At 45.6% G+C, this 16296-nt stretch overlaps 1 non-coding gene across 1 annotated transcript; it reads right to left on the bottom strand.

Annotated features, from left to right (window-relative positions):
- Positions 1 to 2058: 2058 nt before the first annotated feature.
- Trnat-ugu (transfer RNA threonine (anticodon UGU)) lies at positions 2059 to 2133 on the bottom strand. The gene has a single exon. It is a non-coding gene; the product is annotated as a tRNA-Thr (tRNA).
- Between the last annotated feature and the right edge of the window lie 14163 nt (positions 2134 to 16296).

The raw sequence follows: 16296 nt of genomic DNA, 5'->3' as shown, positions 1-16296 counted from the left end.
TAACGCTATCACGCTTACCAAATAACCCTGTGACGAAACGCGCCGCTCTTCTTTGGATCTTCTCTATCTCCTCCGTCAACCCGACCTGATACGGATCCCACAACGATGAGCAATACTCAAGTATAGGCCGAACGAGTGTTTTGTAAGCCACCTCCTTTGTTGATGGACTACATTTTCTAAGGACTCTCCCAATGAATCTCAACCTGGCACCCACCTTACCAACAATTAATTTTATATGATTATTCCACTTCAAATCGTTCCGTACGCATACTCCCAGATATTTTACAGAAGTAACTGCTACCATTGTTTGTTCCGCTATCATATAAGTATACAATAAAGGATCCTTCTTTCTGTGTATTCGCAATACATTACATTCGTCTATGTTAAGGGTCAGTTGCCACTCCCTGCACCAAGTGCCTATCCGCTGCAGATCTTCCTGCATTTCGCTACAATTTTCTAATGCTGCAACTTCTCTGTATACTACAGCATCATCCGCGAAAAGCCGCATGGATCTTCCGACACTATCTACTAGGTCATTTATACATACAGGGTGTTACAAAAAGGTACGGCCAAACTTTCAGGAAGCATTCCTCACACACAAATAAAGAAAAGATGTTATGTGGAAATGTATCCTGAAACGCTTAATTTCCATGTTAGAGCTCATTTTAGTTTGTTCTTCCACCTACGCTCAATGGAGCACATTATCATGATTTCATACGGGATACTCTACCTGTGCTGCTAGAACATGTGCCTTTACAAGTACGACACAACAAGTGGTTCATGCACTATGGAGCTCCTGCACATTTCAGTCGAAGTGTTCGTACGCTTCTCAACAACAGATTCGGTGACTGACGGATTGGTAGAGGCGGACGAATTCCATGGCCTCCACGCTCTCCTGACCTCTACCCTCTTGACTTTCATTTATGGGGGAATTTGAAAGCTCTTGTCTACGCAACCCCGGTACCAAATGTAGAGACTCTCCGTGCTCGTATTGTGGACGGCTGTGATAGAATACGCCATTCTCCAGGGCTGCATCAGCGCATCAGGGATTCCATGCGACGGAGGGTGGATGCATGTATCCTCACTAACGGAGGACATTTTGAACATTTCCTGTAACAAAATGTTTGAAGTCACGCTGGTACGTTCTGTTGATGTATGTTTCCATTCCATGATTAATGTGATTTGAAGAGAAGTAATAAAATGAGCTCTAACATGGAAAGTAAGCGTTTCCGGACACATGTCCACATAACATATTTTCTTTCTTTGTGTGTGAGGAATGTTTCCTGAAAGTTTGGCCGTATCTTTTTGTAGCACCCTGTATATTGTGAAAAGCAGTGGTCCCATAACACTCCCCTGTGGCACGCCAGAGGTTGCTTTAACGTCTGTAGACGTCTCTCAATTGAGAACAACATGCTGTGTTCTGTTTGCTAAAAACTCTTCAATCCAACCACACAGCTGGTCTGGTATTCCGTAGGCTTTTACTTTGTTTATCAGGCGACAATGCGGAACTGTATCGAACGCCTTCCGGAAGTCAAGGAAAATGTCATCTACCTGGGAGCCTGTATCTACTATTTTCTGGGTCTCATGAACAAATAAAGCGAGTTGGGTCTCTCACGAGCCCTCTGGCAACTGCTTAAACGAACCTTAGGACAAGTGTAACATCCTGTCATGTCTGGGGGCACGTTACTAGAGACCAGACGTGAGAGTGTGGCCTGCGTTGGGCAGTAGGCGTAGCGGTGCGGCCGGCGGCTGGCTGCACCGGTTGCTAGGCATCCGGCGGCTTCCGCGGTCCAGGCCAGGCCGGCCACTTGGCAACACGGGCACAGGAAGTGGCCTCTGCAAGAAGCGCGCGCTGACCTTGCGCTGGCGGCTGGACGGAAGGGCCGTGGGAGTGTGTCCGGTGCGCAGCCCGCGCCCCCTCGCTCTTCTAGCGACTCCTAGCGCCGCTGCGACGGAACTTGGTACAGGCATGCGCATTCAAGTACAATTACAATGAAGTGAACACCCTTAGCTGCTTACAGGCGTTGACTTACGTGAACGGGGACAGATGAAAATGTGTGTCCCGACCGGGACTTGAACCCGGGATCTCCTACTTACATGGCAGACGCTCTATCCATCTGAGCCACCGAGGACACAGAGGATCGCGCGACTGCAGGGATTTATCTCTGGCACGCCCCCCGCGAAACCCACATTCTCAACGTATTTTCCCGCACTACATTCGTAGTGCCCCCGCCCATTATACTCATTACTCGCGGCGCGTTGCCGATTCCCGTAACAGTTCCGGCACTGTTTGTGCATTCGCACAGAAGAAGAAGATGGCCAAGTGGCCGGTGAGCCTTAACTACACTCCTGGAAATGGAAAAAAGAACACATTGTCACCGGTGTGTCAGACCCACCATACTTGCTCCGGACACTGCGAGAGGGCTGTACAAGCAATGATCACACGCACGGCACAGCGGACACACCAGGAACCGCGGTGTTGGCCGTCGAATGGCGCTAGCTGCGCAGCATTTGTGCACCGCCGCCGTCAGTGTCAGCCAGTTTGCCGTGGCATACGGAGCTCCATCGCAGTCTTTAACACTGGTAGCATGCCGCGACAGCGTGGACGTGAACCGTATGTCCAGTTGACGGACTTTGAGCGAGGGCGTATAGTGGGCATACGGGAGGCCGGGTGGACGTACCGCCGAATTGCTCTACACGTGGGGCGTGAGGTCTCCACAGTACATCGATGTTGTCGCCAGTGGTCGGCGGAAGGTGCACGTGCCCGTCGACCTGGGACCGGACCGCAGCGACGCACGGATGCACGCCAAGACCGTAGGATCCTACGCAGTGCCGTAGGGGACCGCACCGCCACTTCCCAGCAAATTAGGGACACTGTTGCTCCTGGGGTATCGGCGAGGACCATTCGCAACCGTCTCCATGAAGCTGGGCTACGGTCCCGCACACCGTTAGGCCGTCTTCCGCTCACGCCCCAACATCGTGCAGCCCGCCTCCAGTGGTGTCGCGACAGGTGTGAATGGAGGGACGAATGGAGACGTGTCGTCTTCAGCGGTGAGAGTCGCTTCTGCCTTGGTGCCAATGATGGTCGTATGCGTGTTTGGCGCCGTGCAGGTGAGCGCCACAATCAGGACTGCATACGACCGAGGCACACAGGGCCAACACCCGGCATCATGGTGTGGGGAGCGATCTCCTAGACTGGCCGTACACCACTGGTGATCGTCGAGGGGACACTGAATAGTGCATGGTACATCCAAACCGTCATCGAACCCATCGTTCTACCATTCCTAGACCGGCAAGGGAACTTGCTGTTCCAACAGGACAATGCACGTCCGCATGTATCCCGTGCCACCCAACGTGCTCTAGAAGGTGTAAGTCAACTACCCTGGCCTGCAAGATCTCCGGATCTGTCCCCCATTGAGCATGTTTGGGACTGGATGAAGCGTCGTCTCACGCGGTCTGCACGTCCAGCACGAACGCTGGTCCAACTGAGGCGCCAGGTGGAAATGGCATGGCAAGCCGTTCCACAGGACTACATCCAGCATCTCTACGATCGTCTCCATGGGAGAATAGCAGCCTGCATTGCTGCGAAAGGTGGATATACACTGTACTAGTGTCGACATTGTGCATGCTCTGTTGCCTGTGTCTATGTGCCTGTGGTTCTGTCAGTGTGATCATGTGATGTATCTGACCCCAGGAATGTGTCAATAAAGTTTCCCCTTCCTGGGACAATGAATTCACGGTGTTCTTATTTCAATTTCCAGGAGTGTATATATATATATATATATATATATATATATATATATATATATATATATATATATATACTAAGATGGAATCTGCTCTTTCGGACATGTCCGAAAGAACAGATACCATCTTAGTAAATATATAGTTAAGACTAGCCGGCCACTTCACCGTCTTCTTTTCCTGTGCGAATGCACAAACAGTGCCCGAACTCTTACGGGAATCGGCAACGCACCGCGAGTAATGAGTATAATGGGCGGGGGCGGTACGAATGTAGTGCGGGACAATACGTTGAGAATGTGGGTTTCGCGGGAGGCGTACCAGAGATAAATCCCTGCAGTCGCGCTATCCTCTGTGTCCTCGGTGAGCCGACCGTAGTGGCCGAGCGGTTCTAGGCGCTTCAGTCCGGAACCGCGCTGCTGCTACAGTCGCAGGTTCGAATCCTGCCTCGGGCATGAATGTGTGTGATGTCCTTAGGTTAGTTAGGTTTAAGTACTTCTAAGTCTAGGGGACTGATGACCTCAGATGTTAAGTCCCATAGTGCTTAGAGCCATTTTTTTGTCCTCGGTGACAGATGGATAGAGCGTCTGACGCTAAGGGTGTTTATTTCATTGTAATTTCATTCTAAGGAGCTGCTTGGTCACCGATGGTATCTGTTCTTTCGGACATATCCGAAAGACCAGATACCATCATAATAAATATATATTCAAATACAGGCAGAATACGGCGCTTCGGTCGGCAACGACTGCATATGACAGCAAGAGTCTCGCACAATTGTTAGATCGGTTACTGCTGCTACAATGGCAGGTTATCAAGATTTAAGTGAGTTGAACGTGGTGTTATAGTCGGCGTACGAGAGATCAGATACAGCATCTCCGAGGCAGCGATGAAATGGGATCTTTCCGTACGACCATTTCACGAGTGTACCGTGAATATCAGGAATCAGGAGAAACATCACATCTCCGACATCCCTGCGGCCAGAAAACTATCCTGAAGGAACGGGACCAACGACGACTGAAGAGAATCGTTGAACGCGACATTGCTGCAAATTGCTGCAGATTTCAATGCTGGGCCGTCAACAAGTGTCACCGTACGAACCAGTCAACGAAAAACGATCGATTTGGGCTTTCGGAGCCGAAGGCCCACTCATGTGCGCTTGATTACTGCACGACACAAAGATTTACGCCTTGCCTGGGCTCATCAACGCCGAAATTGCACTGTTGATGACTGGGAACTTGTTGCCTGGCCGGACGAGTCTCGTTTCAAATTGCATCACGCGGAGGGACTTGTGGGGGTATGGAGACAATCTCATGAATCCATGGACCCTACATGTCAGCGGGGGACTGTTCAAGCTGGTGGAGGCTCTTTAATGGTGTGGGGTGTGTGCAGTTGGGGTGACATTCGACTCCCGATACGTCTAGATACGACTCTGACAGGTGACACGTACTTAAGCATCCTGTGTGATCACCTGCATCCATTCATGTCCATTGTACATTCTGACGGACTTGGCCATTCCAGCAGGACAATGCGACACCCCCTAGGTCCAGAATTGCTACAGAGTGGCTCCAGGAACATTCTTCTAAGTTTAAACACTTCTGCTGCCTACCACACTCCCCAGGCATGAACATTATTGAGAATATCTGGGATGACTTGCAACGTGCTGTTCAGAATGGTCGAGCGGTTCTAGGCGCTTCAGTCCAGAACCACGCGGCTGCAACGGTCGCAGGTTCGAATCCTGCCTCGGGCATGGATATGTGTGGAGTCCTTAGGTTAGTATGGTTTAAGTAGTTCTAAGTCTAGGGGACTGATGACCTCAGATGTTAAGTCCATAGCGCTTAGAGCCATTTGATTTTTTGCTGTTCAGTAGAGATCTCAACCCTCTCGTACTCTTACGGATTTATGTACAGCCCTGCAAGATTCATGTTGTCAGTTCCCTCCAGCACTACTTCAGACATTAGTCGAGTCCGTGCTAGGTCTTGTTGCGGCACTTCTGTGTGCTCGCGGAGACCGTTCACGATTTTAGGCAGGTGTACCAATTTCTTTGGTTCTTGAGTGTATTTTCAGATATACAGATGTTTTGATCAACAGCGTGTGGTCCACTCATGCGTTCCACAAGAATATTTGGATGTTTAGTGTGGCATTATAAGTTGTTTCATTGATGAAAGCACTCTAAAGCGCTTACAGGAATTTGGATATAATGCGAAATAGTTGTAGGCACTTTCGCAAGTACCAGTAGATGATGCTTTGTTTTGTTGTGGTCCATATAGTTTTCCATGGTAATTCTGTGATCTGGGGTGCAGCGAACCATCTGCGTATGGGCCATCGTTCGAACCGTCTGGTTCATGCACCCATGCTGACTGCTGTATAAGTTTTATAATCAAAAATTATAATTATTATTAGACCGGTGAAGACGTACGGAAATGTTTAACGCTCTATCTCTGAGAATATTATCGTTACCTATACTTTCTCTCTAAAAACTGCTACGATATCTAGTGAAACTTTATTATCTTTATCATAAAATCTTACATGTAGCCGTACAACTTGTATTTTGAAAACCCTTATTCCTACATGTCAGTATTCAATGGAACCTCCTACTATCGGACATGTCAGTATTCTGATAGAGAACAAAAACATATTTATTACCCTCCCTAGAAATCATGAAAAATCAGTTCTCAAGTATCTGACTACAATTTTTAAAAAATATTCTGTAACGTCTCCAAAGAATCATACTGCAATGCTCCTGCACACAACAGACAACTAACCTCATTTTGCTGCTGCGATTGCATAAATATGTTGTATCTGGGAACGAGCTAAAATAATTCAGAAGAAATGCAGAGTGCAATGCATGGTTACAGTTACTATTTTTTTTATAGAAATTAAATGAGCAGGAGGTATTTAGTCAACAAGCCTTATGCAATGTAAAAATGAAAGGAAATTCACTATATTTTGAAACCTGAAGATTCATACACTGACAAACTTTACTCAGAACTTTCTTTTCCTTGGACACTCTGATTAGAAAAACCTTTAATTTCCACAATCTCTATAATCAGTAATCACGTATCAGGTCGCAAACAAGAGATGAATAGTGCTTTTAATGTATGCGTACGTAAATCTGACAAAATCTCTCCTGTGTGGAAGCAAGCAACAACTACGTGCAGCAAAGAGGCAAATTACCAAAAATCCGCGATTAATACCACAGTCTCTTCCGGCGCTACTAGCACTGTCAGGGCAGGATGCGACCTCCCCCGACACGCAGTTTCTCTCCACGCCAGACTGCGTCCGACTCGTCCCAACAACTCTTCGCTCGCTAACACTCGCAATACTAATATTTCAGGCTTAGAGTTTGAGTATGCACGCAACAGAGGAATCAATAGCCAACTTTCTAGTAAAAGGGTATGAACATGCAACTTTCACTGTTCATCGGCGACGAAGACTGGAATTTGCACACCAATAACGCAATTGGACTTCCACTGAGTGGCGACAGGTTTCCTTCTCAGATTAATCATGTTTCATGCTCCTTCGAACAGATGGCCGTTGATGACGCCTGGGCGTTGAGACAAACAGAGCTTGGATGGCGTGTACAGGTACAGTTGCCCATGCAAATTCAACACGATACCACAGACCTTCAAGAGTAGTGACTGGCGTAGTGTGAGGAGCCAGTTGCTCGGCCACCATTGACCAGACGTTTTCAATTGGTGAGAGATCTGGAGAATGTGCTGGCCATGGCAGCAGTCGAACGTTTTCTGTATCCAGAAAGGTCCGTACAGGACCTGTAACATGTAGTCGTGCATTATCCTGCTGAAATGTAGGGTTTCGCAGGGATAGAATGAAGGGCAGAGCCACGGGTCGTAACACATCTGAAATGTAACGTCCACTGTTCAAAGTGCCGTCAATGCGAACAAGACGTGACCGTGACGTGTAACCAATGGCACCCCATTCCATCACGCCGAGTGATACGCCAGTATGGCGATGACGAATACACGCTTCCAATGTGCGTTCACCGCGGTGACGCCATCATGATGCTGTAAACAGAACCTGGATTCATCCGAAAAAATGACGTTTTGCCATTCGTGTACCCAGGTTCGTCGTTGAGTACACCATCGTAGGTGCTCCTGTCTGTGATGCAGCGTGAAGGGTAACCGCAGCCATGGTCTCCGAGCTGATAGTCCATGCTGCTGCAAACGTCGTCGAACTGTTCGTGCAGATGGTTGTCGTCTTGCAAACGTCCCCATCTGTTGACTCAGGGATCGAGACGTGGCTGCACGATCCGTTACAGCCATGCGGATAAGATGCCTGTCACTCGACTGCTAGTGATACGAGGCCGTTGGGATCCAGCAAGGCGTTCCGTATTACCCTCCTGAACCCACCGATTCCATATTCTGCTGACAGTCATTGGATGTCGACCAACGCGAGCAACAATGACGCGGTGCGATAAACCGCAATCGCGATAGGCTACAATCCGACCTTTATCAAAGTCAGAAATGTGATGGTACGCATTTGTCCTTCTTACACGAGGCATCACAACAACGTTTCACCAGGCAACGCCGGTCAACTGCTGTTTGTGTATGAGAAATCGGTTGGAAACTTTCCTCATGTCAGCACGTTGTAGGTGTCGCCACCGGCGCCAACCTTGTGTGAATGCTCTGAAAAGCTAATCATTTGCATATCACAGCATCATCTTCCTGTCGGTTAAATTTCGCGTCTGTAGCACGTCATCTTCATGGCGTAGCACTTTTAATGGCTAGTAGTGTATTTCTGCGTCAAAAAATTGCTACCTCCTGAAGGAACTCGAACCCTAAATAAAGGATGTTTTTCCTTTCAGCTTGGCAACTAATGCAATTTTATTGAGGACTGGGAGTAGGTAGCGGTTTACAAGGTGGACGAAGACAACTCGAATGTCATTCGGAATATGTGAAGCTTTCAAAGGCTACAGTAAATTGCATGGCGTTATGTCTATACGCACTTGTCCTCAAGCAGACTTTACCATTCAGAATTCCGGCAGTGCCATGAAGTTGCGGGATCTATATTTAGCGGAACAGCGAGAGAGGGGAGGGCGTTCATTTGCTTGCTGTCCGTGCTGCCTGCGCTCGCCACGCTGCCCCTTCTCCAGCTGTGTTACCCGGAGAATACTAACATGCAGCTGAAGGCACGCAACTTTTGCAACGGACCGTTAAGCCTGACGATCCGCTTTGTGCTTTGGTAAGGACTTAGGTTCTGTTCCTCACATATCCACCCATAAATATCAAAAATTAACTCCAGGCCTCCTTATCTTGGCCATGGGGCAGTCATCTGCATCGCACGACGCAGTTTAAATATGAAAACTACATCTATAACCTGCAATTCACAGTGAATTTCGTGCACTCCTCATTATATCAGTTATTAGGGCTTTTTCTCAGTGTACTCACTTACACAGCGTGGGATGGATGATTGCTTACAAGCCGCCAAGAGGTCTGTGTTTAAACTAATTGTGTCTTCGCGATCCCTAGGGCAGTGAAATATTGTTGTTGTGGTCTTCAATCCAGAGACTGGTCTGATGCAGCTCTCCATGCTGCTCTATCCTGTGCAAGCTTCTTCATCTCCCAGTACCTACTCAAGCATACATCCTCCTGAATCTGTTTAGTGAATTCATCTCTTCGTCTCCCTCTACGATTTTTGCGCTCCACGCTGCCCTCCAATACTAAATTGCTGATCCCTTGATGCCTCAGACTATGTCCTACCAACCGATCCCTTCTCCTGGTCAAGTTGTGCCACAAATTTCCCTTCTCCTCAATTCTGTTCAATACCTCCTCCTTAGTTATGTGATCTACCCATCTAATCTTCAGCATTCTTCTGTAGCACGACATTTCGAAAGCTTCTATTCTCTTCTTGTCTAAACTATTTATCGTCCATGTTTCACTTCCATACATGGCTACACTCCATACAAATACTTTCAGAAACGGCTCCCTGACACTTAAATATATACTCGATGTTAACAAATTTCTCTTCTTCAGAAACGCTTTCTTTACCATTGCCAGTCTACATTTTACATTCTCTCTACTTCGACCATCATCAGATATTTTGATCCCCAAATAGCAAGACTCCTTTACTACTTTAAGTGTCTCATTTCCTAATCTAATTCCTCAGCATCGCCCGACTTAATTCGACTACATTCCATTATCCTCGTTTTGCTTTTGTTGATGTTCATCTTATACCCTCCTTACAAGACACTGTCCATTCCGTTCAGCTGCTGTTCCAAGTTCTTTGCTGTCTCTGACAGAATTACAATGTCATCGGCGAACCTCAAAGTTTTTGTTTCTCCTCCGTGGATTTTAATTCCTACTCCGAACTTTTCTTTTGTTTTCTTTACTGCTTGCTCAATATACAGATTAAATAACATCGGGGACAGGCTACAACCCTGTCTCACTCCCTTCCCAACCACTGCTTCCCTTTCATGCCCCTCGACTCTTATAACTGCCATCTGGTTTCTGTACAAATTGTAAATAGCCTTTCACTCCCTGTATTTTACCTCTGCCACCTTCAGAATATGAAAGAGAGTATTCCAATCAACATTGTCAAAATGATTATATCCTTCTTGAAGTCTGAGGGTATTTCGCCTTTCTTATACATCTTGCTCACCAGATGGTAGAGTTTTGTCAGGGCTGGCTCTCCCAAGGCTATCAGTAGTTCTACTGAAATGTTGTCTACTCCCGGGGCCTTGTTTAGACTTATGTCTTTCAGTGCTCTGTCAAACTCTTCACGCAGTATCATATCTCCCATTTCATCTTCTTCTACCTCCTCTTCCATTTCCATAATATTGTCCTCAAGAACATCGCCCTTGTATAGACCCTCTATATACTCCTTCCACCTTTCTGCTTTCCCTTCTTTGCTTAGAACTGGGTTTCCATCTGAGCTCTTGATATTAATGCAAGTGGTTCTTTTTTCTCCAAAGGTCTCTTTAATTTTTCTGTAGGCAGTATCTATCTTACCCCTAATGATACATGTTTCTACATCCTTACATTTGTCCTGTAGCCAACCCTGCTTAACCACTTTGCACTTCCTGTCGATCTCATTTTTGAGATGTTTGTATTCCTTTTTACCTGCTTCATTTACTGCATATTTGTTTTTTTCTCCTTTCATCAATTAAATTCAATATCTCTCCTGTTACCGAAGGATTTCTATTAACCCTCGTCTTTTTACTTACTTGATCCTCTGCTGCTTTCACTCTTTCATCTATCGAAGCTACCCATTCTTCTTCTACTGTATTTCTTTCCCCCATTCTTGTCAGTCGTTCCCTGATGCTCTCCCTGAAACTCTCTACAACCTCTGGTTCTTTAAATTTATCGAAGTCCCATCTCCTTAAATTCCCAGTGAGATACAGTGAGTTATAATATGTTCCTAAATTCATCACTCTACGCCTGATTTAGAAGCTTTCTAAGGAAGCTTTCTCGGGATAGTTCGCGTCTATTTTCAAGCGTTTGTCAATTCAGTTCTTTCGGCATCTTTGTGACACTCCCCCATGAGTCAAACAAAACTGTGACATTTTGTGCTCCACTTCTATATGCCCTCCCTTTTATTTCTGTTTGGTATGGGTCCCACAGACCAGCAGTTTTCTAGGGTGTGTCGCACAGGTGTTTCATATGCAGTCTCCTTTGTGGACTGCCTGCATTTGGTTAGTACTGTGCCAATGAAGCGCAGTCTGACCCCAGCGTTACGTACGACTGAGACTATGTGATCTTTCCATTTCGTATCCCTACAAACTGTCACACATGCAGGTGTTTGTAAGAGGTAAACGAGTGCAACTGTGACTCGTTGGTATCGTGATCGAAGGATACCATTTTTTTTTTCGTTTTGTGAAATCCACGGTTTTACTTTTATGAACACTCGTGACGAGTTGCCAATCTTGCAATACTATGAAATCTTATCGAGATCTGAACGAATATCTGTGCACCTTTACTCAGACAGTACTTCATTACAGATATTAGTATCATGCGCGAAATGACTGAGGTTACCATTAATATTGTCTACAAGGTCATTAATATGCAACACGAACATCAAGGGTCCCAGCACATTTCCCTGCGGCCCACCAAAAGTTACTTCAGCATCTGCCGATGACTTTCCGACGAAGATAATATGCTGCGTCCTCCCCACAAGGAAAGCTTCAATGTCACAACTCTCGCTTGATACCCCATATGACAGTACTTTCGACAATAAGCATAAGTGTGGCACTGAGCCAAATGCCTTTTGGAAGAAAAAGAAACACTTGCTCTTGTCAGATCAGTTAACTACACCAACGTATTTTACTGCTGGCTAAACAGCTAATTTTACTGCTGACGGTAGTGGCACAAGATGATTTTTCTTTCAGTTAAATCCATAGTCACAAAATCTCCATACAGGCCGTTCCAAATAACTGAATGATACCAAAATACCGAATTGCACCTTACTTCCGAATCGACCTTAAAGTGTAGGTCCACCCATAGTTGGCTAGGTAAGTCAGTTCAAGGGTAGGAGAGAAACAGCACCATACCACCCCTATAGGACCTACGAGCAAGGTGGCGCAGCGGTTAGCGCACTGGGCTCGTAGTCGGGAGAACGACAGTTCAAATCCGCGTCCGGTAATCCAGCCTTAAGTTTTTCGTGATTTCCCCAAATCACTCCAGCCAAATGCCAGACTAATTCCGTTGAAAGGACACGGCGGATTTCCCTCCTCATTCTTCTGCTCCGTTTATGACGACCTCGATGTCGATTGCACGGTAAATCCAGACCTTCCTTCCTCACTTTCCCAATAGGACTGTCGCCGTCGGGATGAGAAAGGGACGAAATACCAAGGAGGTTACGATAAAGAGGAGAAGGAATTATCTGTGTTGGTCATAGACGCCAATTGAAACCTGTTCGCCATCGAAGTCTTGGAAGTCTGCTTCTCCCTGTGCTGAACCTACCCTCTCAGTGTTAATGCGTTGCACTAACAAACAGTTCTGAAAACCTATTTTGAAAATATATAACTTCATGGATGAATATCCATTACGAGACAGTTTAAAACGCCAGTTCTCACTCGTCGAGCGTGCCGTACATTGCGACAAAACAGTAGAACTTTTTAGTCCTGTTTTAGGTGAAATCGAAAAGCAGAACTACAGTACAAACGCTTCGCTAAGACTCATCAGTATGGCTTCACTTTTTTGTCGTAAGGGCGTCTCCCTGTATTATAAACTCCTTAGTAACTACAATCCGATCACTGGAACAGACCGTTTATTGACGTATCTATAACAGCAAGACTGTCAACGACGTTACAGAAACGTAGGTACATAGATTAAGTGATCAGGACAACGATGTACAATCTCGCTGATCTTTCGCACCGTCCCCACCCGAGTCGATTTCTAGAGGGACGACCAGCTGGACTGGCCTGGTAATATCTCCTCTACCCCGGGTAACGAGGACAGAGTTCGAGGTAATCTGGCTCAACCTGTTCGTGGTTTCGTTTTTTCTTGACGCCTTTGGGTACAGTCAGATGTTTCGTGAACCTAGGTAAACTCTCGAAAGAACTGAGACTAACATGAGCGTTCTTACATGCGCTACTTAGCTAGAAACGCACAAATCTGTGAGGCATGGACGTTAAAGAAGATTCAGATACATTTACTTACTGAGGACCAGTATCTGTAATCTATAGGCTTAGACTATCTCTCAGATTTCGGCAGATGAACGTGAACTCGGTATCTGTATCAGAAATACAACGCGTGATTTGGCCTTAATACAAACACGCGTGCCGTCTGAAGATGCGTAAAACTTGAGCGTGCCCTGACGACATTGCCCTCTGAACTATTAACGGGGACGCTGAGAGAATCAGTGAGTTTGCAGGATGGTTTAGGTTAGTTCGATTCATCACCAACTGATCAGCGATGACTTTGTAGTAACATTCATTTCTTCAGTCTTCGACGGCATGGCCTTGGCTGGGATAAAGAGAACACCGATTTCTCGATCTCGGTATCATGACACGCTCTGGCGGGGTCCTTCACCGTCTTGCAGTATTATATATACCTAGTGATTGCTAAATTAAAAAAAAAAAAACTGAGCAAAGCATCACGGTATGTTTGGTCTTACGTTTCGAACAACCTTTCTTGGAGTTAACGTTCAGATGGTTCAGATGCCTCTGAGCACTATGGGACTTAACATCTGAGGTCATCAGTCCCCTATAACTTAGAACTACTTAAACCTAACTGATCTAAGGACATCACACACATCCATTCCCGAGGCAGGATTCGAACCTGCGACCGTAGCGGTCGCGCGCTTCCAGTTTGAAGAGCCTAGAACCGCTCGGCCACATCGGCCGGCGGAGTTAACGTCAAGTATGGATTGCGGCAAGAGTTAATGTGCCCGAACAGTCGACTTCTTCCCTTTAATACTTCATTAAACGTAATACATCTCCTTCGGATAGTTTCTTCCTCTTGACGTGGACTCTCAAGTGCTAGCAATTGTCTGCGGGGAAAACGCGCAAAATGTTTGGCATGAGAACCTTCACCACAGCCGTTTAAATCCTCACCCAAGGTTTTTAGAGCTGGGGTGCTTTTATTACATTATAACAATGTCTTACTAAGAGTTTCAGGACATTCAATTCGAACAGGTCACAGTTCTTGTAAATAGTCTAAGTGGACCTGTATTATGGAGCTGCGGTCGCAATGTCTTGCCTGAAGAATTTGCTGAATATCTTAGTAAGCAGAAGCAGTACCTACCGTTCCGTTGACTAGTTGTTTGGTCTCATCTATGAGATATCCTCTTAGGAACACGTGTTTAGTAAAAGTAAACACGGGATCATTCCTATCGAATGTGTTTACTAGCAATAGAAACGGAAGTATACCTAGCGATACAGCTTTAAAACTGTTCCCAGAATCTGGGCCAGCTCTCAGTGTCTCCAGAGAACGGCTCCAGCTTAATAGACGGCAGCTTAATTGACGTAGGAATCTGAACCACACAAAAGACTGGATCAGTGGTACATGATGTCACGGTAGGAGTAGACAATTTTTTCTCATTGCTCTCGTGGGCTTGAAAATTAACGTCATTAGCCTTGTGAAGACGGCTCCCCCCTTCGGAGGTTCGAGTCCTCCCTCGGGCGTAGGTGTGTGTGTTTTCCTTAGCGTAAGTTAGTTTAAGTTAGATTAAGTAGTGTGTAGGCTTAGGGACCAATGAGCCCAGCAGTTTGGTCCCATAAGACCTTACCACAAATTAAAAAAAAAAAAAAAATTCTCTTGTCAAGATGTCGCAAAAACTAAGTCCGTGTTACACTTCTTGTCCGAAATATGACTGCGTAAAGTGTCGTCAAGATACGACAATAGTGACAACTCTTCTTCCAAGCGTTCCTTGCGATATTTAATGTCCTCTAGCGGTCTGTCATCTGAAAATTTTTCAAACGAGGATACTAGACATGTGATCAGACATCTCTGATGAGATTGTTTTCTTCTAAAACCTCGTAACTCTTCAAAAGGCATAGTTGCTCTTAGCTTTCAAATAATATGCTACGCGCTCCGTCAGAATATTCCTCACACTATATTTACTTCGGACTACCAAAACCGAATTTCGTAAACCGTTTTCACAATACCGTTTCTGAGTGGCCATATAAACTCCAAAATCAATTCCGGAAATCCGTTTCTAGATGCCGGTTTTCCACTTCCACAATTGATTTTCGTTCACTTGTAAACGCACAACCGTATTTGAAATGTGCTTGGGTTGTCAGGTTACCTCCTGTTTTCAAAATATTCGATTAATATGGACGGGGTAAGTTATTGTGCAGTGAAGGACAAACAGAGAGCATTTAACAGTCCACCTCTAATATTTAACTGCAGCGGAATAGCGTTTGTGCTGACAAAATCAGAAATTGGAACCGCTGTTTTCCAGGCTCCACATTGAACTGGGCTAGCAAATCTGTTTCAGATCTTTGCATGTTTCCATGACAAAGAAAAACTGTTTCCGTAATTCGGTTTTCGTCTTACGGAAGATGTGTCGCATTTAAACATAGTGACTGCACAATCAAACATAACAGTCGCGCGCGACACTACACCTCATTTTTGTTACCCACAGCGATAGCAACGCCCCAAGCGGCCAGCAATCGACACTTCTAAGTACAATATCGGATGAGTGCAAATACCAACGTTAATATTGGTTTATAACATACTTTTTACAATCGGGAGTCTATGTACTGACATAAAAAGCGACAATAACTAAAAAATGATACCACGTTTGTCTTTCTTTAGTTTCCTAAGGACTCTGGGAGTTACGAAACGGTGCATTACAGGACAGTTCATTTACGATTTTCTTGTAACGTACAGACATTTACCGAATAATGTCGTTTTCCTTTAATAACAAAAATCTGCGAGTAAACACCAGAAAGAAAGAAACACGTCGCAAATCTATCCAACAAAGTAAAGTAATTTTGTTCGCTACGCTTTCAGCCAGATCATTAAGTCTGTAACGTGGGAATCCTATATGGAATGTATTTAACGTGTCAAGCCACCACGACTGTATGTTAACGGAAAGCGACACGGACGTGATAATAAATTTTCAAAAAAAATAAAACTGTTCGCTACGCTTTGA

The sequence above is a fragment of the Schistocerca serialis genome, chromosome 7 (genome assembly GCF_023864345.2).
Source record: "Schistocerca serialis cubense isolate TAMUIC-IGC-003099 chromosome 7, iqSchSeri2.2, whole genome shotgun sequence".
In the NCBI taxonomy this organism is placed as follows: domain Eukaryota; kingdom Metazoa; phylum Arthropoda; class Insecta; order Orthoptera; family Acrididae; genus Schistocerca; species Schistocerca serialis.
Note: the sequence above shows the minus strand (reverse complement) of the source record. Positions and strands in the feature narration are given on the sequence as shown.